This window comes from Hyla sarda, chromosome 3, assembly GCF_029499605.1.
Source record: "Hyla sarda isolate aHylSar1 chromosome 3, aHylSar1.hap1, whole genome shotgun sequence".
NCBI classification, from domain to species: Eukaryota; Metazoa; Chordata; class Amphibia; order Anura; family Hylidae; genus Hyla; species Hyla sarda.
Genome location: NC_079191.1, coordinates 376,697,234 through 376,723,944, shown reverse-complemented (window position 1 = coordinate 376,723,944; position 26,711 = coordinate 376,697,234). Strand labels below are relative to the sequence as shown.

General features: G+C 43.6%; 1 long non-coding RNA gene across 1 annotated transcript; it reads right to left on the bottom strand.

Annotated features, from left to right (window-relative positions):
* Window positions 1-589: 589 nt before the first annotated feature.
* LOC130362818 (uncharacterized) lies at window positions 590-19,365 on the bottom strand. The gene is made up of 3 exons (XR_008891582.1): window positions 19,290-19,365; window positions 1,495-1,706; window positions 590-633 (listed from the first exon to the last, which is right to left on the bottom strand). It is a non-coding gene; the product is annotated as an uncharacterized LOC130362818 (long non-coding RNA).
* Between the last annotated feature and the right edge of the window lie 7,346 nt (window positions 19,366-26,711).

The window sequence follows — 26,711 nt, the reverse complement described above, 5'->3', positions numbered from 1 at the left end:
TTTTAACCAGCGTATACTACAAATATACATATAATGGTATTATCTACTTTATATAAAACGTTTTTGTTAACGACAGGTACACTTTAATATTTTCAGCACTGTGTTGGTGAATGGCTGGAAGACTGACCTCTTTCCAGTCTTCTCTGGGGTTAAGACAAAGCTGCCCTGTTTCACCTCTTCTTTTTTTCTTGTGCTATAAAACTCCTCACATATTCTATTCAGAAAAATCCACCTTAAGACCATTAAGTGGCCATTCCTGCACTGATCCTATTTTGGTAACAGTCCTTATCCAGACCTACAAAGACTTCGGCCAGGCTTCAGAAACAAAAGTCAACCCAAACTCTTGGCAGAATTATCTGGTCAAAGTCAATTCAAAGACTGGACTGTGAGGCCTCGGACAACTGACCATAGAGGGTAAGCCTTTTATGCTTCGCAATGAGATTTTGCCCTTGTGCCAATACACTGTGCAAGCCTGCCCCCCCCCCCTTATTTCACCATACAGTCTTTTGTGTAGGGACTGTATAATGACCCCTGATTATTTGCAGGCCAGCCAGTAATAATAGATGCATTGAAAGTGTCTTCTTCTTACCAGCACTGGACATATCACGTGGATGTTCTGATGTATTGTCTGATCTACCAAAAGAAAAATAATAGTTAAAGGGTTATCCCACCTTTTTAATTTGTTGATTTACCCTCAGGACAGGCCACCAATGTTAGATAAGTGGGGGTCAAGTCCCAGCACCCCTAACAATAAGCTGTTTGCAGTAACTGCAATGCTTCTGGGAGCACTGCAACCTCAACAATGCTCACATTGACTGCAAGGCTGTTCATACTTTCATACGCCATGCTTTTCAAAGTGGTGGTGAAAGTTATTGAAGCATTGAATGGTTTACTTGAGGACTTGAGGATTAAAAGGCGGCATAACCCCTGTTAATTTTGGGAAAACCCCTGTAAACTGCTGTGGTTATCTATTTCTGTCAGTGACATATATGCGCCACCAATGGGCAATTCAAATCCCTCCTAGCCCTGGATCTGCAGCTTGGGTGATTGGGTTCCCACCCTGTAAATCAGTGACGATTCTCGTGGATCAACCCCCACTGATCTAACATTTCTCGTTTATCCTAGGGATAAAGGATACTTTGGCTGGAATACATTTATATGATTTACTTTTTGGTGAATACAGGCAAAAATGAAAACACATTTTATATAGCCACTGTCATTTTAACAAATCAATAATACAAGCAATTAGAAACTTTGTAATATATTTTATCAGAGAAAAATACTCTTTTCTCCACTTATCAGACTTCTTTCTGGCTCCTCATCTCCTGAAACCCATCATTCACTGTAAAAAATCAGTTCAAATCTGAAGATGACAGACACACTAAGGGATCAAATTACATGCTGCAGATAGAAGTCTTTGAAATTGGTAGGGGGGGAGAGTGGATGGAGAGTGACACTGAGAGAGAGGAGTTTATAATAAGTACCAAATCTCACCTCAGTGCTGGCTTCACAAGGTGCACTGCTCAGTACGACTTGATAATGTCCTCCATTGCTGCTGATGCCCTTTTTCAGTGTGTTTTATAGAAATATATGGGGACAGGATCTCCTCTGTATGTGCAGTGTACAGGAAACATCATCGAGGCTAAGCTCCACACACTCACTCAGGGACAACTAATTATTAGCGATGGAACCTGCAGAGGGGAAAACTGGTGAGAAGGACATATACAAGATAAATAAAAGGCGGAAATAGTGCTACTCTCTATGTACACACACAGCAGCTTATCCTGAAAGGTTACTTGAAACAATAAGTTTGCTTTAGTAATATGCTGTTACCCAAATATTGTAGTACTACAAGACACAGCCTGTCTCATTACATTGGAAGGCCTGAAGTAGTCAGGCTCCAATAGGTCATCTGTCTCAGCAGTCATTATTCATATGAATGACTGCAGCAGAATTATAACTATAGAAGTTTTGATTTGAAGGTCAACCAGTCTCATGGAATAATATACGAAGGTAAACAAAAGCTTAAATGGCATTGCAAATTCATGTTACATATTTTGATTCTAATAAGCTGAGAATACGTGATAAATATATTATACATTTAAAGTGAAGTTCCACTTTAAAGTGAAGTTCCACTATTAAATCTGATAATTGTTTTTCCAACAGCTCCTTATTATATATAAACTGCACATTGGTTATCAGAGGAGAGGAAAAAATGCAGGAGAGAAACAATTACAGGAGAAAGAAGTCTATGTGGATTGAAGTTCATGTGGCTTTTCAGATAAACTAATGGCAGATTTACAATAGTTAAGAAGTTTTTGGGGAGGCCCTGGACTATGCTTGTCATTTGGGGTGCATGTGTATAGAGAGATTCTCCAAACATGCCAGTCACATGGAGCATGATTTGTACATTAGAGTACCAATGGACCTCTATGACAACCTTCTAAATTAATCTGTAAAATGTAGAGCCATAATGGGGCCATGAGCATGAGCCCAGGTAAGGGACAGCATATGGAATGAAATGCTCATTAAAAGTTTATTCTAATCAGAAGCATTTATCACCTGTCTGCTGGATATGTTTTGGATGGTTAGAGGTCTAGGAGGAGCATGTACCCTGCTGTTCTTTCTATTCAAAGTGTACAGCACTGACAGAAACAGCTAAGCACATTTTCCATAGATTTTGAATGCCCAGCAACCACTCCATGCAAACTCTGTTAATCCAAGGTCTTACAGTTGGGGTACATTGGACAAGGGTCCCCCATTCTCGTGAATGGTCCTGGTGGTCATACCCCCCTTCTAGCATTTATCAACTGTCCAGTGTAACGCCCCCAATGAATGTGGACCTGCAGTGCTACTTTCCGGTTTGGTGTAGGGCCAAACCTGGGAGCGGAGTCTAAGTGTTCTCCTGGTTTTCACCCTTTATCCCACTCTAGGATGCTAAAGCTGGTCTTAGATTCAAGAGAACCCCAGGTTGTGTCCACAAGAGTGGTCCTGGTAAGTGGCAGATGGCCGAGCAGGCCAAAACATCCCGAGCCAAGCACCAGAGACATAGGCAGGTGAGAGTGAGCTGACACTGGAGATGGGAGATCACAGCAGACGGAGTCAGACACAGCAGATCAGGTCAGGTTCTTAGCAGAGCTGGTGCCGTTAAAACAGCAGAGCTGAATAGCTGGGTGCAGCTAGATGGAACAAGCTTGCTGGCTCAGAGAGGCGTAGTCAAACAGACTGCAGAATCAGAATCAGAGGAGCACATGGACTCTTAAAGAGGGAGCCCTTGTGCAACCCCTACTGGATGCATCAGACAATGCCGCCCCCTGAGGTGCCGAGGGAACAGTCCAGAGCCTGCAGCGAGGAGAAGCTATGCGAGTAGTTCGGCTGAGGTAGGAAGTGGGACGCGGCACATGCTGACGGCTGCCAACCACCAGCCTTACATCCATTTTATATATATAACAAATGGAGATGTGTAAATCAGCTAATTCTGATCGAATTCCACTTAGAATTTCCTCAAAAATTCAGTTGTAATTAAGTGGGGCATACAAGATCTGGCTCATTACTCAGTGTACAGGAGTTGGGAGGGAGTCCTGTTTGCATACATATTGCCTCTTGAATCCAGATCCAACTCGCTAGGTTATATTGAGCGAATCCTCCTAAAACAAATTATGTGAGGGACACTCATCTCAAGTGATACATGCTTCTGGCTGCAATAACCATTAAAGTATGATTATATATATTATAGTTTATTGCTTACATCTCATTGTAGGATACCATTGACTGCTGTGGCCAACCAAAAAATAAGATATGTACCTGTCAATAAAGAATAGGATAGCTTATGGTGCCCCAATTCCACACCTTTTTACAGTTTCTTGATCTGACCTCCTTTTCCTTCATATTTCAGGTTTATAGTTTGTTTGACAATTCAGGACATCAGACAGAAGCGAGAACTTAATTTTAATATTATAGAGTTTTACATAGTCAGGGGGTGTGTATTAAGCATACATGCCCCTCAATGTAAAACATTTACACACACACCCACTGTATAATTCCACCAATCACCTGATAGTCCCTCTCATTATTAAAATTAAGTTCACGCCCATCTGACTAATTTTCTAAATTGTTAAATAAACCATAAACTCTTATATCTTGGGAACAAAAGGGCATATCATGAAACTGTAAAATGGTGTGTGATCAGGGCAGGGCTCGTGCAAGGATTTTTGCCATTCTAGGCAAAAGCTAATTTTGCTGCCCCCTGGACTCCGTCCATTGGTGGAGGAGCGGCAGTTGACTGAAACAATGCGACGTACTGTCACAGACCTCAAAAAGAAGTGTGGCGTGTAGTGGGGGGTGTGGGAGCAAAGGTTGGTGGGTAGCGGGTGGATGCACTGTCAGGATGCTGGACCTGTAATCAACCCCTTGGAGACAGAGCCCATTTTGACCCTAAGGACGGGAGCATTTTTTGCACATCTGACCTCTGTCACTTTAACCCCTTAAGGACTGAGCCCTTTTTCACCTTAAGGACTCGGCCATTTTTTGCAAATCTGACCACTGTCACTTTAAACATTAATAACTCTGGAATGCTTTTAGTTATCATTCTGATTCCGAGATTGTTTTTTCGTGACATATTCTACTTTAACGTAGTGGTAAAATTTTTTGGTAACTTGCATCCTTTCTTGGTGAAAAATCCCAAAATTTGATGAAAAATTTGAAAATTTTGCATTTTTCTAACTTTGAAGCTCTCTGCTTGTAAGGAAAATGGATATTCCAAAGAATTTTTTTTTATTCACATATACAATATGTCTACTTTATATTTGCAACATAAAATTGATGAGTTTTTACTTTTGGAAGACACCAGAGGGCTTCAAAGTTCTGCAGCAATTTTCAAATTTTTCACAAAATTTTGAAACTCGCTTTTTTTTAAGGGACCAGTTCAGGTTTGAAGTGGATTTGAAGGGTCTTCATATTAGAAATACCCCATAAATGACCCCATTATAAAAACTGCACCCCCGAAAGTATTCAAAATGACATTCAGTAAGCGTTTTAACCCTTTACGGGTTTCACAGGAATAGCAGCAAAGTGAAGGAGAAAATTCACAATCTTCATTTTTTACACTCGCATGTTCTTGTAGATCCAATTTTTGAATTTTTGCAAGGGGTAAAAAGGAGAAAATTTTTACTTGTATTTGAAACCCAATTTTTCTCGAGTAAGGACATACCTCATATGTCTATGTAAAGGGTTCTGCGGGCACAGTAGAGGGCTCAGAAGGGAAGGAGCGTCAAATGGTTTTTGGGGGGCATGTCACCTTTAGGAAGCCCCTATGGTGCCAGAACAGCAAAAACCCCCACATGGCATACCATTTTGGAAACTAGACCCCTCGGGGAACGTAACAAGGGGTAATGTGAACCTTAATACCCCACAGGTGATTCACGACTTTTGCATATGTAAAAAACAAAAACATTTTTTTACCTAAAATGCTTGGTTTCCCTAAAGTTTTACATTTTTAAAAAGGGTAATAGCAGAAAATACCCCCCAAAATTTGAAGCCCAATTTCTCCCGATTCAGAAAACACCCCATATGGGGGTGAAAAGTGCTCTCCTGGAGCACTACAGGTCTCAGAAGAGAAGGAGTCACATTTGGCTTTTTTGAAGGAAATTTTGCTCTGGGGGCATGCCGCATTTAGGAAGCCCCTATGGTGCCAGGACAGCAAAAAAAAAACAAATGGCATACCATTTTGGAAACCAGACCCCTCAGGGAACGTAACAAGGAGTAAAGTGAACCTTAATACCCTACAGGTGTTTCACGACTTTTGCATATGTAAAAAAAATTTAAAAAATGTACCTAAAATGCTTGGTTTCCCAAAAAATTTACATTTATACAAAGGGTTAAAGCAGAAAATACCCCCCAAAATTCGAAGCCCAATTTCTCCCGATTCAGAAAACACCCCATATGGGGGTGAGAAGTGCTCTGCTGGCGCACTACAGGTCTCAGAAGAGAAGGAGTCACATTTGGCTTTTTGAAAGCAAATTTTACTCTGGGGGCATGCCGCATTTAGGAAGCCCCTATGGTGCCAGGACCGCAAAAAAAGCCCACATGGCATACCATTTTGGAAACTAGAGCCCTCGGGGAATGTAACAAGGGGTTAAGTGAACCTTAATACCCCACAGGCGTTTCACGACTATTGCATATGTAAAAAAAATAAAAAAAATTTACCTAAAATGCTTCTTTTCCCAAAAACTTTACATTTTCACATGTAGTTTCTCGCTGGCAGTTTGAGCTGTTGCAGAAAATTTGCTGCAGCTCAAACTTGCAGCCCGATACTTACTGTAAGCCTCCGCCCATGTGAGTGTACCCTGTACATTCACATTGGGGGGGACATCCAGCTGTTGCAAAACTACAACTCCCAGCATGCGCTGACAGACTGTACATGCTGAGAGTTTTAGTTTTGCAACAGCTGTAGGCACACTGGTTATGTATCACGGAATTTGTGACCTTACTCAGTGTTTCAAAACCAGTGTGCCTCCAGCTGTTGCAAAACTACAACTCCCAGCATGTACGGTGCATGGTGTAAGGTGACTGCTGGGAGTTGTAGTTTGCAACAGCTGGAGGCACACCGGTCGTGAAACACTGAGTTAGGTAAAAAAAAAACTCTAAGTTTCACAACCAGTGTGCCTTCAGCTGTTGCAAAACTACAACTCTCAGCAGTCACCGACAGCCAACGGGCATGCTGGGAGTTGTAGTTATGCAACTAGCAGATGCACCACTACAACTCCCAGCATGCACTTTAGCTGTTTGTACAAGCTGGGAGTTGTAGTTATACAACAGCTGAAGGTACACTTTTCCATAGAAAGAATGTGCCTCCAGCTGTTGCAAAACCATAAGTCCCAGCATGCCCATAAGGGAATGCTGGGAGTTGTGGTGGTCTGCCTCCTGCTGTTGCATAACTACAGCTCCCAGCATGCCCTTTTTGCATGCTGGGAGCTGTTACTAAGCAACAGCAGGAGGCTGTAACTCACCTCCTGCTGCTGCTCCGTCGCAGGACTGTCCCTCGCCGCCGCCGTCGCTCCTGGGGCCCCGACCCCAACATTGACGCCGGGGATCGGGGTCCCCAGCACCCGGGGTCGTCTTCCCGCACCCGCTCACGCCCTCCGGAAGAGGGGCGGAGCGAGTGCGGGAGTGACACCCGCAGCAGGCGCCCTGATTGGTCGGCCGGTAATCCGGCCGACGAATCAGGGTGATCGTGAGGTGGCACCAGTGCCACCTCACCCCTGCAGGCTCTGGCTGTTCGGGGCCGTCAGAGACGGCCCCGAACAGCCAGTAATTCCGGGTCACCGGGTCACTGGAGACTCGATTGACCCGGAATCGCCGCAGATCGCTGGACTGAATTGTCCAGCGATCTGCGGCGATCGCCGACATGGGGGGGCATAATGACCCCCCTGGACGATATGCCGGGATGCCTGCTGAACGATTTCAGCAGGCATCCGGCTCCGGTCCCCAACCGGCTAGCGGTGGGGACCAGAATTCCCACGGGCGTATGGATACGCCCTGCGTCCTTAAGGACTCGGGATGCAGGGCGTATCCATGCGCCCTGCGTCCTTAAGAGGTTAAGCATTAATAATTCTGGGATGCTTTTACTTAAGAATTTGATTCCGAGATTGTTTTTTCATGACATATTCTACTTTAAGATAGGGGTACATTTTCGTAGATACTTGCATAATTTCTTGGTGAAAATTCCACAAATTTCATGAAAATTTTGTATTTTTCTAACTTTGAAACTCTCTGCTTGTAAGGAAAATGGACATCCCAAATAAAGTATATATTAATTCACATATACAATATGTCCACTTCATGTTGGCATCATAAAGTTGACATGTTTTTTACTTTTTGAATATATTAGAGGGCTTCAAATTATAGCAGCAATTTTCCAATTTTTCAGGAAACTTTCAAAACAGGAATTTTTCAGGGACCAGTCGAGTTTTGAAGTGAATTTTAGGGTCTTTATGTTAAAAATACCCCATATTGGACCCCATTATGAAAACTGCACGCCTCAAAGTATTCAAAATGACATTCAAAAAGTTTGTTAAGCCTTTAGGTGTTTCATAGAAGTAGCAGCAAAGTGGAGGAGAAAATTCAAAATCTACATTTTTTATACTAACATGTTCATGTAGCCCCACTTTTTTCATTTTTACAAGGGATAAAAGGTGAAAAAGACCCACAAAAATTGTAAACCAATTCATCTTGAATGATGAAATACCTCATATGTGGATGTAAAGTTATCTGCGAGTGCACTACAGGGCTCAGAAGGGAAGGAACGACAATGGGATTTTGGAGAGCAAATTTATCTGAAATAGTTTTTTGGGGGCGTGTCTCATTTAGGAAGCCCTCATGGTGTTAGAACAGCAAAACCTCCCCATATGGCAAACTATTTAAGAAACTACACCCCTCAAGGAAAGTAACAAGGGGTACAGTGAGCCTTAATACCCCACAGGTCGTTAAAGAACTTTTATTAAAGTGGGACATAAAATTGGTAAATTTTATTTTTTTCACTAAAATGCTGGTCTTACCCCAATTTTTTTCTTTTCACAAGGTGTCATAGGAGAAAATGTCCCCCAAAATTGATTAAGGAAATACCTCATATGTGGATGTAAAGTGCTCTGTGGGTGCAGTAAAGTGCTCTGTGGGCCCTCAAGGAACATAACAAGGGGTACAGTGAGCCTTAACATCCCAGAGGTGATTGATGAGTTGTCGTTTAACCCCTTAAGGACTCGGGGTTTTTCCGTTTTTGGATTTTCGTTTTTTCCTCATTACCTTTAAAAAATCATAACTCTTTCAATTTTGCACCTAAAAATCCATATGATAGCTTATTTTTTGTGACACCAATTCTACTTTGTAATGTCATCAGTCATTTTACCCAAAAATCTACAGCAAAACGGAAAAAAAAATCATTGTGAGACAAAATTGGAAAAAAACGCCATTTTGTAACTTTTGAGGGCTTCCGTTTCTACACAGTACATTTTTCGGTAAAATGACGCCTTATCTTTATTCTGTAGGGCCATACGATTAAAATGATCCCCTACTTATATCGGTTGGATTTTGTCGTACTTCTGGAAAAAATCGTAACTACATGCACGAAAATGTATACGTTTAAAATTGTCCTCTTCTGACCCCTATAACTTTTTTTATTTTTCTGGGTATGGGGCAGTATGAGGCCTCATTTTTTGCGCCGTGATCTGACGTTTTTAGCGGTACCTTTTTTGCATTGATAGGACTTATTGATCGATTTTTTTTGCGCTTATGCCATTTACCGTGCGGTTTAATTAACAATATATTTTTATAATTCGGACATTTCTGCACGCGGTGATACCACATATGTTTATTTTTATTTACACTGTTTTTTTTATGGGAAAAGGGGGGTGATTCAAACTTTTATTAGGGGAGGGGTTAAATGATCTTTATTCACTTTTTTTTCTCACATTTTTTTTGCAGTGTTAGGCTAGGTTCAGACTACGGAATCTCCGGGCAGAAAATTTCCACCCGGAGATTCCGAGTTCCGCCTGCGCCGACTGAATTAGTCGGCGCTAGGACCGCGCGGACACTGCAGTCTCCTATAGACTGCTATGTGTTCCGCTAGGATTTCCGCCTGAAGAAAGAGCAACCCCTTTCTTCAGGCGGAAATTTTCTAGCGGATTTTTCATCCGGATTTTCCGCTTCACAAATTCCGAAGTGTGAATTTGTGAACGGAAAACCATTCACTACACTATGCATTATAGTAAGCGGAATTTCTGCCGGAAATTTCAAAGCGAAAATTCTGGCGGAAATTCCGTAGTCTGAACCTAGCCTTATAGCTCCCATAGGGACCTATAACACTGCATACACTGATCTTTTACATTGATCACTGGTTTCTCATAGGAAACCAGTGATCGATGATTCTGCCGCTTGACTGCTCATGCCTGGATCTCAGGCACTGAGCAGTCATTCGGCGATCGGACACCAGAAGGCAAGGTAGGAGACCCTCCTCGTGTCCAGCAGCTGTTCAGGATGCCGCAATTTCGCCGTGGTGATCCCTAACAGCTTCCTGAGCTAACCGGCATGGTTTCACTTTTCACTTTAGACGCGGCGTTCAACTTTGAACGCCGCGTCTAAAGGGTTAATAGCGCGCCACACTGCGATCAGTGCCGCGCGCCATTAGCCACAGGTCCTGGCCGTTGTTAGAGGCCGGGCCCGTCATAGATCGGGAGCGGACTCATGACGTACCGGTACGTCATGAGTCCTTAAGGGGTTAAAAATGTCACTAAAATGCTAATGTTACCCCAAATTTTTCATTTTCACGAGGGGTAAGAGGAGTAAAAGCCCCCCAAAAATTGTATACCCATTTCTTCTGAGTAAGAACATACCCCATATGTGGATGTAAAGTGCTCTGCGGGCGAACTACAATGCTCAGATGAGGAGCGCCTTTGAGCTTTTGGAGAGAGAATTTGGTTGGAATAGAAGTCGGGGGCCATGTGCGTTTACAAAGCCCCCCCCCCCGTGGTGCCAGAACAATGGACCCCCCCCCCCACCATGTGACCCCCATTTCGTAAACTACACCCCTCACGAAATGTAGTAAGGGTGCAGTGAGCATTTACACCCCACTTGTGTTTGACAGATCGAACAGTGGGCTGTGCAAATGAAAAATTAAATTTTTCATTTTTACGGACAAATGTTCCAAAAATGTATCAGACACCTGTGGGCTGTAAATGCTCACTGCACCCCTTATTACATTTCGTGAGGGGTTAAGTTTCCAAAATGGGGTCACATGTGGGGGGGTCACTGTTCTGGCAGCATTTGTAAACGCACATGGCCTTCAATTCCAGACAAATTCTCTCTTGAAAAAGCAAATCACCAATTTAGGCCTCAAATGTACATGGTGCGCTCTCACTCCTGAGCCTTGTTGTGTGCTCGCAGATCACTTTACACCCACATATGGGGTATTTCCTACTTAGCAGAAATTGTGTTGCAAATTTTGGGGGCTTTTTCTTCTTTTACCTCTTGTGAGAATGAAAAGTAAGGGGCAAAACCAGCATGTTATTGTAAAAAAAAAAAATGTTTCCACTAGCATGCTGGTGTAGACCCCAACTTTTTCTTTTCTTAAGGGTTAAAAGGAGAAAAAGCCCCCCAAAATTTGTAAAATTTTCTCCTGAGTACGGAAATACCCCATATGTGGCCCTTAACTGTTAGCTTGAAATACGACAGGGCTCTGGATGAGAGAGCGCCATGTGCATTTGAGGCCTATATTAGGGATTTGCATTGGGGCGGACCTGGATGTAAGCATTACACTTGCCTTCGCCACCAATACCCTACGGCAGTGTTTCCCAAACAGGGTGCCTCCAGTTTTTGCAAAACTCCCAGCATGCCTGGTCAGTCAATGGCTGTCCGACAATACTGGGAGTTGTTGTTTTGCAACAGCTGGAGGCTCCGTTTTGGAAACGGTGCCATACTTGACGTTTATTATTTTTATTGGGGGGGTCACTGTGTAGGGGTATGTGTATATGTAGTGTTTTACACTTGATTTTGTGTATGTGTAGTGTTTTTAGGATACATTCACACGGGCAGATTTACAATGAAAAACTTCCTCCGGGAAACTCATTGTAAACCGACCCGTGTGAATGTATCCTGTACATTCACATGGGGGGGGGGCAAACCTCCAGCTATTGAAAAACTACAACTCCCAGCATGCACTGACCATGCATGCTGGGAGTTGTAGTTTTGCAACAGCTGAAAGCACACGGGTTCTCAGTGTTTTCCTACACTAGTGTGCCTACATCTGTTGCAAAACTACAACTCCCAGCATACACTGAAAGCCGAAGGGCATGCTAGGAGTTGTAGTTATGCAACAGCTGGAGGGGTACGGTTTGCAGACCACGGTGTAGTGGTCTCCAAACTGTGGTTCTCCAGATGTTGCAAAACTACAACTCCCAGCATGTTCAGACTGTCCAGGCATGCTGGGAGTTGTAGTTCAGCAACATCTGAGGGGCCAGATGTTGCTGAACTACAATTCCCAGCATGCCTGACTGTCTGGGCATGCTGGGAATAGTAGTTTTGCAACATCTGGAGGGCCACAGTTTGGAGATCACTGTATAGCGGTCTCCAAACTGTGGCCCTCCAGATGCTGCAAAACTACAATTCTCAGGATGTCCAGACTGTCCAGGCATGCTGGGAGTTGTAGCTTTGCAGCATCTGGAGGGCCACAGTTTGGAGACCACTTTATAGTGATCTCCAAACTATGGACCTCCAGATGTTGTTGTGGTGCACTGCTGCGGTGAATGGCGGGACAACGGGTGTTGCAGAGAGTTGTGGGATCAGATGTTATTAACCCCGGGGGTCAGATGGGATTAACCCTTATGTTTTTGTGATGCCAGTGTGCAGTGTGGTTTTCGGGTTACGGAACACCACACACCCCGATTCTCAGCTAATCCACGGGCTAGTAGTAAATAAAGAGTCCACAACCAGTTGAGGGTAAACGGAGGCTTCACTGAATAGAAGACAGGTGTAATTATCTTCAAAGCTAAGGCCAGAATTCCCAGAGATGTGACCAGTACCCAAAGGATCCTGCAGCTTGCTGGACCAATACTTGTAATTAGACTTGACTTGACTATGTGCAGGACTTGACTATTTGTAGTGACAGCAGACATAGACTTGTAGACTTACTGGCGAGCTGTAGCTTTGTGGCCTCCAGATACTGAACACTGGTCTCTAAGGCCTCTGGTAGCTGCTTCAGCAAAGACTTTGATGTTACTCTCAGAAGAGTCTGAGGAACGAGAGCTAATTCAAGATGGCCACCCCTTTATATAGTGGGGGGCTGGACTAAAGCCCATTGGTCAAGCTGTGGGTCATAGGTTAAAGCTGGTGCTTTCTGGGAGTACATGTTATAACAAATCATATAACTGCATAACATAACATGTGACAGGATTACTCACAGGTTCTTGAGACCTCCACAGGTCCTGTATACTAGACATAAGGATCCTGTCAATGCTCTTAAAGGTACATACACTACATTTACTAAATTAACAGAACAAGGGGAGTCCCTGAAGGGGAGCCCCCAGGTCACTGAGGGACTCAACCTGACAGGGCCTACAGGTAGTACAGGAACGTGTGCCTGTACTGGGACATCACATTGCAAAACTAAAACTCCCAGCAGGCCCAGAAAGCCAACAGCTGCCTGGGCATGCTGGAAGTTGTACTTTTGTAACATCTGGAAGGCCACAGTGTGTGCCCACACCACCGCCTGACCTGATCTCTGCATGCCTCCTGCCGCCGCTGATCTCTGCATGTTTCCCGCCGCCGCTGCCTGCAACTCCTTTACCAGTTCCCCGTGCTCTGCCCAGGACCACCATTGGTGGGCAGAGTGGGGGAGCTAACCTTTAAACCACCTGCCCCCATCTGCTATTGGTCGGCCACTTGCGTGCACTGATGTCAAATCACATGTATTATATTTTAATGCATATATATGTAAGTCCATCGCATGTTTATATCACAGCGTGCAATTTATCAATGAATGAAGTGCAGAGGAAAGCCGATGAACAGCTGTAGCACCGATGTCAGCATCATATCAGTACTACAGCGCTGCGCAATTATTTATAAAAAAAAAAATTGTGCCTGTATAAAAAATCCGGATGGATGATGATAATAATAATGATAAAAAGCTGATTATAAAACTGTTTCAACCATCTTATTAAGACTGTATACAAAAAGAATCCAAAATGACACCTTACTGTACATCCTGCCATCATGGCTACATAGTGTCTACATATGATCCTAACATGATAACGGCGTACTCAAAGTACCAATCCACCACACAAAAAAGAAAGAGTAACTAAATGCCGCTTAATTGAATATAATATATTTATTAAGTAAACAAAATATAAAAGCATAAGACCAAAAAATGGAGCTGAAATAACTGAGGACCTCAAGAGCATAGGCCGAGCAACAGTACAGAGACACGGACAATAATGCAATAATCTGGGAACAACTCTGTGGAAGTTGTATGCGATGCACCTACGCATTGAAAATATGTCCTATGTAAACACTGGGAACCCCGGCTGGGTAAATCTTCCCTCCGGAAAAAGGCTTCCAGTGTATTACTGACAACTAAATCCAAATATATTGGCTATTTGCCATAAGAAGATACGAGTGCTAAAGGTGCTAATTAGGGCTTACCCATTCTAAAGTGCCGTGCTCCGCTCCCCAACGCCGTTTTGTTTCCTTTTTCAAGGGGCCGCTGCTAACTAATGTCTCCCCACTAGATGTTTATATATTGGAGGACCCGGAAGCTGTCAGGTCAGGAAAGGGGGTCATTTCCTGGCGCCGTCGCAGCGTCCGGGCCCGCGATCTCCTGCCCCACTTCCGGCATCTTCGCCCGAGTGCGCAGGACCGGCAAACGTGTTTGCCGGGCATGCGCACCCGGGTTCCGAGACGGACGGGACAGGGTAGCTAGGCAACGGACACCACGCCGGCGCACTAGAACCCCCCATCCACTATGACAGCATAAGTAAGATTGATTAACTACAAATGAACCACAGTGTTGTTCCCAGGGTATCTCACAGGTAAATACAATAGTAATTCCATGTTATACTAAACTGTAAAGGTAATATCTGATATATATAGTATACCGTATTTATCGGGGTATACCACGCACCGGCCTATAACACGCACCCTCATTTTACCAAGGATATTTGGGTAAAAAAAGTTTTTACCCAAATATCCATGAAAAAATGAGGGTGTGTGTGTGCGCGTGTATACCCCGATATACCCCCAGGAAAGGCAGGGGGAGAGAGGCCGTCGCTGCCCGATTCTCTCCCCCTGACTTCCCTGGGGTCTAGAGCGCTGCTGTCGGCCCTTTTCACCCCCTGGTTATCGGTGCCGCTGCCCGTTCTGTCCCCCTGACTATCGGTGCCGGCGCCGATTGCCAGGGAGAGAGAAGCGGCGCCGACAGCCAGGGGGAGAGAAGGGGCAGCGGCACCCATTACCGGCGCCGCTGCCTCGTTGCCTCCCCCCATCCCCGGTGGCATAATTACCTGAGTCCGGTCCGCGCTGCTCCAGGCCTCCGTCGTGCGTCCCCGGCGTCATTGCTATGCGCTGAACGGCGCGGCGCATGACGTCAGAGCGCCGCGCCGTGCATAGCAACGACGCTGGGGACGCACGACGGAGGCCTGGAGCAGCGCGGACCGGACTCAGGTAATTATGCCACCGGGGATGGGGGGAGGCAACGGGGCAGCGGCGCCGGCAATGGGTGCCGCTGCCCCTTCTCTCCCCCTGGCTGTCGGCGCCGCTTCTCTCCCCCTGGCTATCGGCGCCGGCACCGATAGTCAGGGGGACAGAACGGGCAGCGGCGCCGATAACCAGGGGGTGAAAAGGGCCGACAGCAGCGCTCTAGACCCCAGGAAAGGCAGGGGGAGAGAAGCGGGCAGCGACGGCCTCTCTCCCCCTGCCTTTCCTGGGGGTGTATCGGCGTATAACTCGCACACAGACTTTAGGCTAAAAATTTTAGCCTAAAAAGTGCGTGTTATACGCCGATAAATACGGTATTTAAAAACAAGACATCCATGGATAAAATACAATCACATTATTGCATACAATGGAACACATGTACATAATATTAGCAGTATATCAAATCAATATTAATTACATCAACTCTACTAATATAAAACCATACAGTACTTGATAGATATCTAAAACAGTGCAAACATGATGGTGATATTACATTTTATCTTAACAGTGATCAAAGTACATGATGCTGTCCATTTATTACACAAACAATATCAAGTGATACCCAAAGTGTGGTGCTGAAAAATAATGAACACCTGATAAATATGAACGTGCTAGCGTAATGCTATATTTAATATCTTAACAAAAATCAGAATATGTGATAATATAATGAACGGTGTAAAAAATTAAAAATAAAGATCAAATATATATTGTATTTTTTTTTTTAAACGTGAAGTGTGTGTCAAAAGAGCAAAAATAAATGAAAAAATATATAAAAGATGTGACAATCAAAAAAAAAAAAAAAGGGGAAATTGAACACGCCTGCGATCAGTGTTATCGGTGCTTGACTGCTCCTGCCTGGATCTCAAGCACGGAGCAGTCATTTGGCGATTGGACACCGAGGAGGCAGGTAAGGGCCCTCCCGGTGTCCTGCAAGCTGTTCGGGACGCCGTGATTTCACCGCGGCGGTCCCGAACAGCTCGACTGAATAGCCGGGATACTTTCACTTTCGCTTTAGAAGCGGCGGTCAGCTTTCACCGCCGCTTCTAAAGGGTTAATACCGCACATTGCTGCGATCCGCGATGTGTGGTATTAGCCGCAGGGTCCCGGCCGTTGATGAGCGCCGGGACCAACGCGATGTGATGCGGGGTCGCAGCGCGACCCCGCTTCATATCGCGGGAGCCGGCGCAGGACGTAAATATACGTTCTGCGTCGTTAAGGGGTTAAGGACGAAGCCCATTTGGCCCTATTGGACAATTTTATTTTTACATTTCATTTTTTCCTCCTCGCCATCAAAAAATCATAACTCTTTTATATTTTCATCCACAGACTAGTATGAGGGCTTGTTTTTTGCGCGGCCAGATGTCCGTTGTAATGACACCACTCACTTTACCATAAAATGTATGGTGCAACAAAAAAAATACTATTTGTGTGGTGAAATTAAAAAGAAAACCGCAATTTTGCTAATTTTGGAAGGTTTTGTTTTCACGACGTACAATTTATGGTAAAAATGACGTGTGTTCTTCATTCTTTGGGTCAATTCGATTAAAATGATACCCATGATAACATATTTTTCTATTACTGTTGCGCTTAAAAAAAATCGCTAACTTTTTAACCAAATTAGTACGTTTAAAATCCCCCTATTTTGAAGACCTATAACTTTTTCATTTTTCCGTATAAGCAGCGGTATGAGGGCTAATTTTTTGCGCCGTAATCTGTACTTTTTATTGATATCATATTTACTTATATAAAAAATTCAATCCATTTTTTAGTAATTTTTGGGGGACTAAAATGTTATAAAAAAAAGCAGCTATTTTGGACTTTTTTTTTTTTTTTTTACGTTCACCATATGGTATCATTAATATTTTATTAGTTCAGATATTTACGCACACGGCGATACCAAATATGTATATAAAATGTTTTTTTTTAACACTTTTTGGGGGTGAAATAGGGAAAATATACGTTTTTATTGGGGGAGTGGGTCTTTCAAATTTTTTTTACTTTATTTTTACACTTTAATGTTCCCCATAGGGGACTATTTATAGCAATCATTCGATTGCTAATACTGTTCAGTGCTATGTATAGGGACATAGCACTGATCAGTGTTATCGGTCATCTTTGGCTCTGGTCTGCGGGAAGGCAGATCAGAGCAGAAGACGCCGGAAAGGCAGCGGAGGCAGGTGAGGGGACCTCTAGCTGCCATGCTGGATGACACAATCGCCGCGGCAGCACTGCGGGCGATCCGATCATCCATTTTAGTGACCGCAATGCTGCAGATGCTGTGATCTGTATTGATCACGGCATCTGAGGGGTTAATGGCGGACATGCTCGCGGTTATGCTTAGGAAGTAAATGTACGTCCTGATGCGCTAAGTACCAGCTCACCAGGACGTACATTTACGGCGCTCGTCATTAAGGGGTTAAACATCCAAAACACTTCTTTTTTTCTACAGTAATTGGGATTGGGATAGCAATTATCAAATGCGATAGTTGCATTTATGAAGAAAAAAAATTGCATCTCCATTTAACCCCTTAACGACGCAGGATGTAAATGTACGTCCTGGTGAGACGGTACTTAACGCACCAGGACGTACATTTACATCCTAAGCATAACCGCGGGCATCAGAGCAATGCCCGGATCATGCGTGGCAGGTCCCGGCTGCTGATCGCAGCTAGGGACTCGCCCGTAATGGCCGACACCCGCGATCCCGCGGATTTCCATCATTAACCCCTCAGATGCGATCCGATCATCCATTTTAATGACTGCGATGCTGCAGATGCCGTGATCTGTATTGATCATGGCATCTGCAGCATCACAGTCATTAAAATGGATGATCGGATCGCCCGCAGCGCTGCCGCGGCGATCGTGTCATCCAGCACGGCAGAAGGAGGTCCCCTCACCTGCCTCTGCTGCCTTCCCGGCGTCTTCTGCTCTGATCTGCCTTCCCGCAGACCAGAGGAGATGATGACCGATAAAGCTGATCAGTGCTATGTCCTATGCATAGCACTGAACAGTATTAACAATCGAATGATTGCTATAAATAGTTCCCTATGGGGACTATTAAAGTGTAAAAATAAAAGTAAAAGTAAAAAAAAATTGAAAAACCCCCTCCCCCAATAAAAACGTAAATTGTCCCATTTTCACCCCCAAAAAAGTGTTAAAAAATATTTTATATACATATTTGGTATCGCCGTGTGTGTAAATATCTGAACTATTAAAATAAAATGTTAATGATACCGTACGGTGAACGGCGTGAACGTAAAAAAAAAGTCCAAAATAGCTGCTTTTTTATAACATTTTATTCCCCAAAAATTTATAAAAAATGCATAAGCAAATATGGTATCAATAAAAAGTACAGATCACGGTGCAAAAAATGAGCCCTCATACCTCCGCTTATACGGAAAAATGAAAAAGTTATAGGTCTTCAAAATAGGGGGATTTTAAATGTACTAATTTGGTTAAAAAGTTTGCAATTTTTTTAAGCGCAAGAGTAATAGAAAAGTATGTTATCATGGGTATCATTTTAATCGTATTGACCCAAAGAATAAAGAACACATGTCATTTTTACCATAAATTGTACGGCATGAAAACGAAACCTTCCAAAATTGCGGTTTTCTTTTTAATTTCACCACACAAATAGTATTTTTTGGTTGTGCCGTACATTTTATGGTAAAGTGAGTGATGGCATTACAACGGACAACTGGTCGCGCAAAAAACAAGCCCTCATACTAGTCTGTGGATGAAAATATAAAAGAGGTATGATTTTTTAAAGGCTAGGAGGAAAAAACGAAAACGTAAAAATAAAATTGTCTGCCTCCTTAAGGGGTTAAAAGTGTATGTATTCCAGGTCCAACCTGGCTATTACAGAAAGTGCATAGGTCCACAGAAAAGGGCATTAACACCCACTGTAACAACTGTTCTTGTTCTGCATCATGAAACAAAGCTACTACATTAATGTTAATCATAGAAAACAAATCATTATATATAACTGATAACTCAATTAATTTTAAGGTTGAAATAAAAACACAAAAATCAAACAGTTTTTTTTCTCTTACTAAACATTTTGTAGCCGCCACAGCCTCCAGGCTTGGGCGCTCTGACAAGAGTCTGCTGTGTGCGAGCAGTGCGATCACTTCTCTGAGGCACAGCACAGCACAGCACAGCATGCAGGTAGGTAGGTAGGTAGGTACAGCAGTGTGTGGGAGCGGTGACTGGCACGCGCAGCAAGCGGCTTTAGGACTGTGCGCATCAGTCACCACAGTCACAGCAGGGCCCGGACAGCCAGCCACCACTGCTATAGGTAGAGCCAGGGGAGGGGAGATATACCTGCCCTGCTCTGTTGTGACATACAAAGCTAATCCTGTGTGTATGATATGGACCCCTTCACTGCCACTGTACAGCAGTGTTTCCCAAGCAGTGTGCATCCAGCTGTTGAAAACCACAGCTCCCAGCATGCCCAGTTAGCCAAATGCTGCCTGGACATGCTGGGAGTTGCAGTTTTGCTATATCTGTATGCACCTGTTTGTAATACACTGCCATACACTGAGCGATCTCGGCCTCCAGCTCAGCTCCTCCCCCTGCTGGTCATGTGATCACAGACTCATATGGAAGCCTGCTGGGGTCAGAGGAAGGCGGATAGATTGTTATGGCATGACAGGCAGGTTACACAGGTAACACTAAAATACTGTGCCCTGAACCCTGCCAATCCGCACCGCCCCTTGTGATTCTAACCCTGTACTGTGTATATCCCTCTACTATGACATCACTGTGTGTATTATCCCTGTACTGTAACATCACTGTGTGTATTATCCCTGTACTGTGACATCACTGTATGTATTATCCCTGTACTGTGACATCACTGTGTGTATTATCCCTGTACTGTGACATCACTGTATGTATTATCCCTGTACTGACATCACTGTGTGTATTATCCCTGTACTGTGACATCACTGTGTGTGTTATCTCTGTACTGTAACATCACTGTGTGTATTATCCCTGTACTGTGACATCACTGTGTGTATTATCCCTGTACTGTGACATCACTGTATGTATTATCCCTGTACTGTGACATCACTGTGTGTATTATGCCTGTACTGTGACATCACTGTGTGTATTATCCCTGTACTGTGACATCACTGTGTGTATTATCCCTGTACTGTGACATCACAGTGTGTATTATCCCTGTACTGTAACATCACAGTGTGTATTATCCCTGTTCTGTAACATCATTGTGTGTATTATCCCTGTATTGTGACATCACTATATGTATTATCCCTGTACTGTGACATCACTGTGTGTATTATCCCTGCACTGTGACATCACTGTGTGTATTATCCCTGTACTGTAACATTACTGTGTGTATTATCCCTGTACTGTAACATCATTGTGTGTATTATCCCTGTATTGTGACATCATTGTGTGTATTATCCCTGTACTGTGACATCACTGTGTGTATTATCCCTGTACTGTGACATCACTGTGTGTATTATGCCTGTAGTGTAACATCACTGTGTGTATTATCCCTGTACTGTAACATTACTGTGTGTATTATCCCTGTACTGTAACATCACTGTGTATATTATGCCTGTACTGTGACATCGCTGTGTGTATTATCCCTGTATGGTGACATCACTGTGTGTATTATCCCTGTACTGTAACATTACTGTGTGTATTATCCCTGTACTGTAACATCACTGTGTGTATTATCCCTGTAATGTAACATCACTGTGTGTATTATCCCTGTACTGTAACATCACTGTGTATATTATGCCTGTACTATAACATCACTGTGTATATTATGCCTGTACTATAACATCACTGTGTGTATTATCCCTGTACTGTGACATCACTGTGTATATTATGCCTGTACTATAACATCACTGTGTGTATTATCCCTGTACTGTGACATCACTGTGTGTATTATCTCTGTACTATAACATCACTGTGTATATTATCCCTGTACTGTAACATCACTGTATGTATTATCCCTGTACTGTAACATCACTGTGTGTTATCCCTATACTGTAACATAATTTTGTGTATTATCCCTGTACTGTAACATAACTGTATGTATTATCCCTGTACTGTGACATCACTGTGTATATTATCCCTGTACTGTAACATCACTATGTGTTATCCCTGTACTGTGACATCATTGTGTGTATTATCCCTGTACTTTAATATCACTGTGTATCATCCCTGCACTGTGACATCACTGTGTGTACTATCCCTGTACTGTAACATCATTGTGTGTATTATCCCTGTACTGTAACATCATTGTGTGTATTATCCCTGTACTGTGACATCACTGTGTATATTATCTCTGTACTGTAACATATCTACATGTATTATCCCTGTACTGTGACATCACTGTGTGTATTATGCCTGTACTGTGACATCACTGTGTGTATTATCCCTGTACTGTGACATCACTGTGTGTATTATCCCTGTACTGTGACATCACAGTGTGTATTATCCCTGTACTGTAACATCACAGTGTGTATTATCCCTGTTCTGTAACATCATTGTGTGTATTATCCCTGTATTGTGACATCACTATATGTATTATCCCTGTACTGTGACATCACTGTGTGTATTATCCCTGTACTGTAACATTACTGTGTGTATTATCCCTGTACTGTAACATCATTGTGTGTATTATCCCTGTATTGTGACATCATTGTGTGTATTATCCCTGTACTGTGACATCACTGTGTGTATCATCCCTGTACTGTGACATCACTGTGTGTATTATGCCTGTACTGTGACATCACTGTGTGTATTATCCCTGTAGTGTAACATCACTGTGTGTATTATCCCTGTACTGTAACATTACTGTGTGTATTATCCCTGTACTGTAACATCACTGTGTATATTATGCCTGTACTGTGACATCGCTGTGTGTATTATCCCTGTATGGTGACATCACTGTGTGTATTATCCCTGTACTGTAACATTACTGTGTGTATTATCCCTGTACTGTAACATCACTGTGTGTATTATCCCTGTACTGTAACATCACTGTGTATATTATGCCTGTACTGTGACATCACTGTGTATATTATGCCTGTACTATAACATCACTGTGTGTATTATCCCTGTACTGTGACATCACTGTGTATATTATGCCTGTACTATAACATCACTGTGTGTATTATCCCTGTACTGTGACATCACTGTGTGTATTATCTCTGTACTATAACATCACTGTGTATATTATCCCTGTACTGTAACATCACTGTATGTATTATCCCTGCACTGTAACATCACTGTGTGTTATCCCTATACTGTAACATAATTTTGTGTATTATCCCTGTACTGTAACATCACTGTATGTATTATCCCTGTACTGTGACATCACTGTGTATATTATTCCTGTACTGTAACATCACTATGTGTTATCCCTGTACTGTGACATCATTGTGTGTATTATCCCTGTACTTTAATATCACTGTGTATCATCCCTGCACTGTGACATCACTGTGTGTACTATCCCTGTACTGTAACATCATTGTGTGTATTATCCCTGTACTGTAACATCATTGTGTGTATTATCCCTGTACTGTGACGTCACTGTGTATATTATCTCTGTACTGTAACATATCTACATGTATTATCCCTGTATGATCCTTGTACTGTGACATCACTGTGTGCATTCTCCCTGTACTGTGACATTACTGTGTGCATTCTCCCTGTACTGTAACATCACTGTGTATTATCCCTGTACTGTGACATCAATGTGTGTATTTTCCCAGTGCTGTAACATCATTGTGTGTATTATCCCTGTACTCTGACATCACTGTGTATATTATCTCTGTACTGTAACATCACTGTGTATTATCCCCTCACGATCCTTGTACTGTGACATCACTGTGTGTATTCTCCCTGCACTGTGACATCACTGTGTGTATTATCCCTGTACTGTGACATCACTGTATGTATTATCCCTGTACTGTGACATCACTGTGTGTATTATCCCTGTACTGTGACATCACTGTATGTATTATCCCTGTACTGTGACATCACTGTGTGTATTATGCCTGTACTGTGACATCACTGTGTGTATTATCCCTGTACTGTGACATCACTGTGTGTGTTATCTCTGTACTGTAACATCACTGTGTGTATTATCCCTGTACTGTGACATCACTGTGTGTATTATCCCTGTACTGTAACATAATTGTGTGTATTATCCCTGTACTGTGACATTGTGTGTATTATCCCTGTACTGTAACATCATTGTGTGTATTATCCCTGTACTGTAACATCATTGTGTGTATTATCCCTGTACTGTGACATCACTGTGTATATTATCTATGTACTGTAACATCATTGTGTGTATTATCCCTGTACTGTAACATCACTGTGTGTATTCTCCCTGCACTGTGACATCACTGTGTGTATTATCCCTGTACTGTAACATAATTGTGTGTATTATCCCTGTACTGTAACATCATTGTGTGTATTATCCCTGTACTGTAACATTATTGTGTGTATTATCCCTGTACTGTGACATCACTGTGTATATTATCTATGTACTGTAACATCACTGTGTTATCCCTATACTGTGACATCACTGTGTGCATTCTCCCTGTACTGTGACATCACTGTGTGCATTCTCCCTGTACTGTAACATCACTGTGCATTCTCTCTGTACTGTGACATCACTGTGTGCATTCTCCCTGTACTGGGACATCACTGTGTGTATTTTCCCTGTGCTGTAACATCACTGTGTGTATTATCCCTGTACTGTGACATCACTGTATGTATTATCCCTGTACTGTGACATCACTGTGTGTATTATCCCTGTACTGTGACATCACTGTGTGTATTATCTCCATACTGTAACATCACTGTGTGTATTATCCCTGTACTATCCTTGTACTGTGACATCACTGTGTGCATTCTCCCTGTACTGTGACATTACTGTGCATTCTCCCTGTACTGTAACATCACTGTGTATTATGCCTCTACTGTAACATCACTGTGTGTATTATCCCTGTACTGTGACATCACTGTGTGTATTATCCCTATTCTGTAACATCACTGTGTGTATTATCCCTGTACTATGACATCACTGAGTGTATTATCCCTGTACTGTAACATCACTGTATGTATTATCCCTGTACTGTGACATCACTGTGTATATTATCCCTGTACTGTGACATCACTGTGTGTATTATCTATGTACTGTAACATCACTGTGTGTTATCCCTATACTGTAACATAATTTTGTGTATTATCCCTGTACTGTAACATCACTATGTGTTATCCCTGTACTGTGACATCATTGTGTGTATTATCCCTGTACTTTAATATCACTGAGTATCATCCCTGCACTGTGACATCACTGTGTGTACTATCCCTGTACTGTAACATCATTGTGTGTATTATCCCTGTACTGTAACATCATTGTGTGTATTATCCCTGTACTGTGACATCACTGTGTATATTATCTCTGTACTGTAACATATCTTTATGTATTATCCCTGTATGATCCTTGTTCTGTGACATCACTGTGTGCATTCTCCCTGTACTGTGACATTACTGTGTGCATTCTCCCTGTACTGTAACATCACTGTGTATTATCCCTGTACTGTGACATCAATGTGTGTATTTTCCCTGTGCTGTAACATCATTGTGTGTATTATCCCTGTACTCTGACATTACTGTGTATATTATCTCTGTACTGTAACATCACTGTGTATTATCCCTTCATGATCCTTGTACTGTGACATCACTGTGTGTATTCTCCCTGCACTGTGACATCACTGTGTGTGTTATCCCTGTACTATAACATCACTGTGTAAATTATGCCTGTACTATAACATCACTGTGTGTATTATTCCTGTACTGTAACATCATTGTGTGTATTATCCCTGTACTGTAACATCACTGTGTGTATTCTCCCTGCACTGTGACATCACTGTGTGTATTATCCCTGTACTGTAACATCATTGTGTGTATTATCCCTGTACTGTAACATAATTGTGTGTATTATCCCTGTACTGTGACATTGTGTGTATTATCCCTGTACTGTAACATCATTGTGTGTATTATCCCTGTACTGTAACATCACTGTTACGCCGAGCGCTCCGGGTCCCCGCTCCTCCCCGGAGCGCTCGCTACACTTCCCTCACTGCAGCGCCCCGGTCGGTTCCACGGACCCGGGGCGCTGCGTTACCACCTCCGGCCGGGATGCGATCCGCGATGCGGGTAGCGCCCGATCGCGATGCGCACCCCGGCTCCCGTACCTGACTCGCTCCCCGTCAGTTCTGTCCCGGCGCGCGCGGCCCCGCTCCCTAGGGCGCGCGCGCGCCGGGTCTTTGCGATTTAAAGGGCCACTGCACCGCTGATTGGTGCAGTGGTTCCAATTAGTGTTTACACCTGTGCACTTCCTTATATCACCTCACTTCCCCTTCACTCCCTCGCCGGATCTTGTTGCCCTAGTGCCAGTGAAAGCGTTCCTTGTGTGTTCCTTGCCTGTGATTCCAGACCTTCTGCCGTTGCCCCTGACTACGATCCTTGCTGCCTGCCCCGACCTTCTGCTACGTCCGACCTTGCTTCTGTCTACTCCCTTGTACCGCGCCTATCTTCAGCAGCCAGAGAGGTTGAGCCGTTGCTAGGGGATACGACCTGGTCACTACCGCCGCAGCAAGACCATCCCGCTTTGCGGCGGGCTCTGGTGAAAACCAGTAGTGACTTAGAACCGATCCTCTAGCACGGTCCACGCCAATCCCTCTCTGGCACAGAGGATCCACCACCTGCCAGCCGGCATCGTGACAGTAGATCCGGCCATGGATCCCGCTGAAGTTCCTCTGCCAGTTGTCGCTGACCTCACCACGGTGGTCGCCCAGCAGTCACAACAGATTGCGCAACAAGGCCAACAGCTGTCTCAACTGACTGTTATGCTACAACAGTTACTACCACAGCTCCAGCAATCATCTCCTCCGCCAGCTCCTGTACCTCCTCTGCAGCGTGTGGCCGCTTCTGGAATACGACTATCCTTGCCGGATAAATTTGATGGGGACTCTAAGTTTTGCCGTGGCTTTCTTTCCCAATGTTCATTACACTTGGAGATGATGTCGGACCAGTTCCCCACTGAAAGGTCTAAGGTGGCTTTCGTAGTCAGCCTGCTGTCTGGAAAAGCCCTGGCTTGGGCCACACCGCTCTGGGACCGCAATGACCCCGTCACTGCCTCTGTACACTCCTTCTTCTCGGAAATTCGAAGTGTCTTTGAGGAACCTGCCCGAGCCTCTTCTGCTGAGACTGCCCTGTTGAACCTGGTCCAGGGTAATTCTTCCGTTGGCGAGTATGCCGTACAGTTCCGTACCCTTGCTTCAGAACTATCCTGGAATAATGAGGCACTCTGCGCGACCTTTAAAAAAGGCCTATCCAGCAACATTAAAGATGTTCTGGCCGCACGAGAAATCCCTGCTAACCTACATGAACTCATCCATCTTGCCACTCGCATTGAC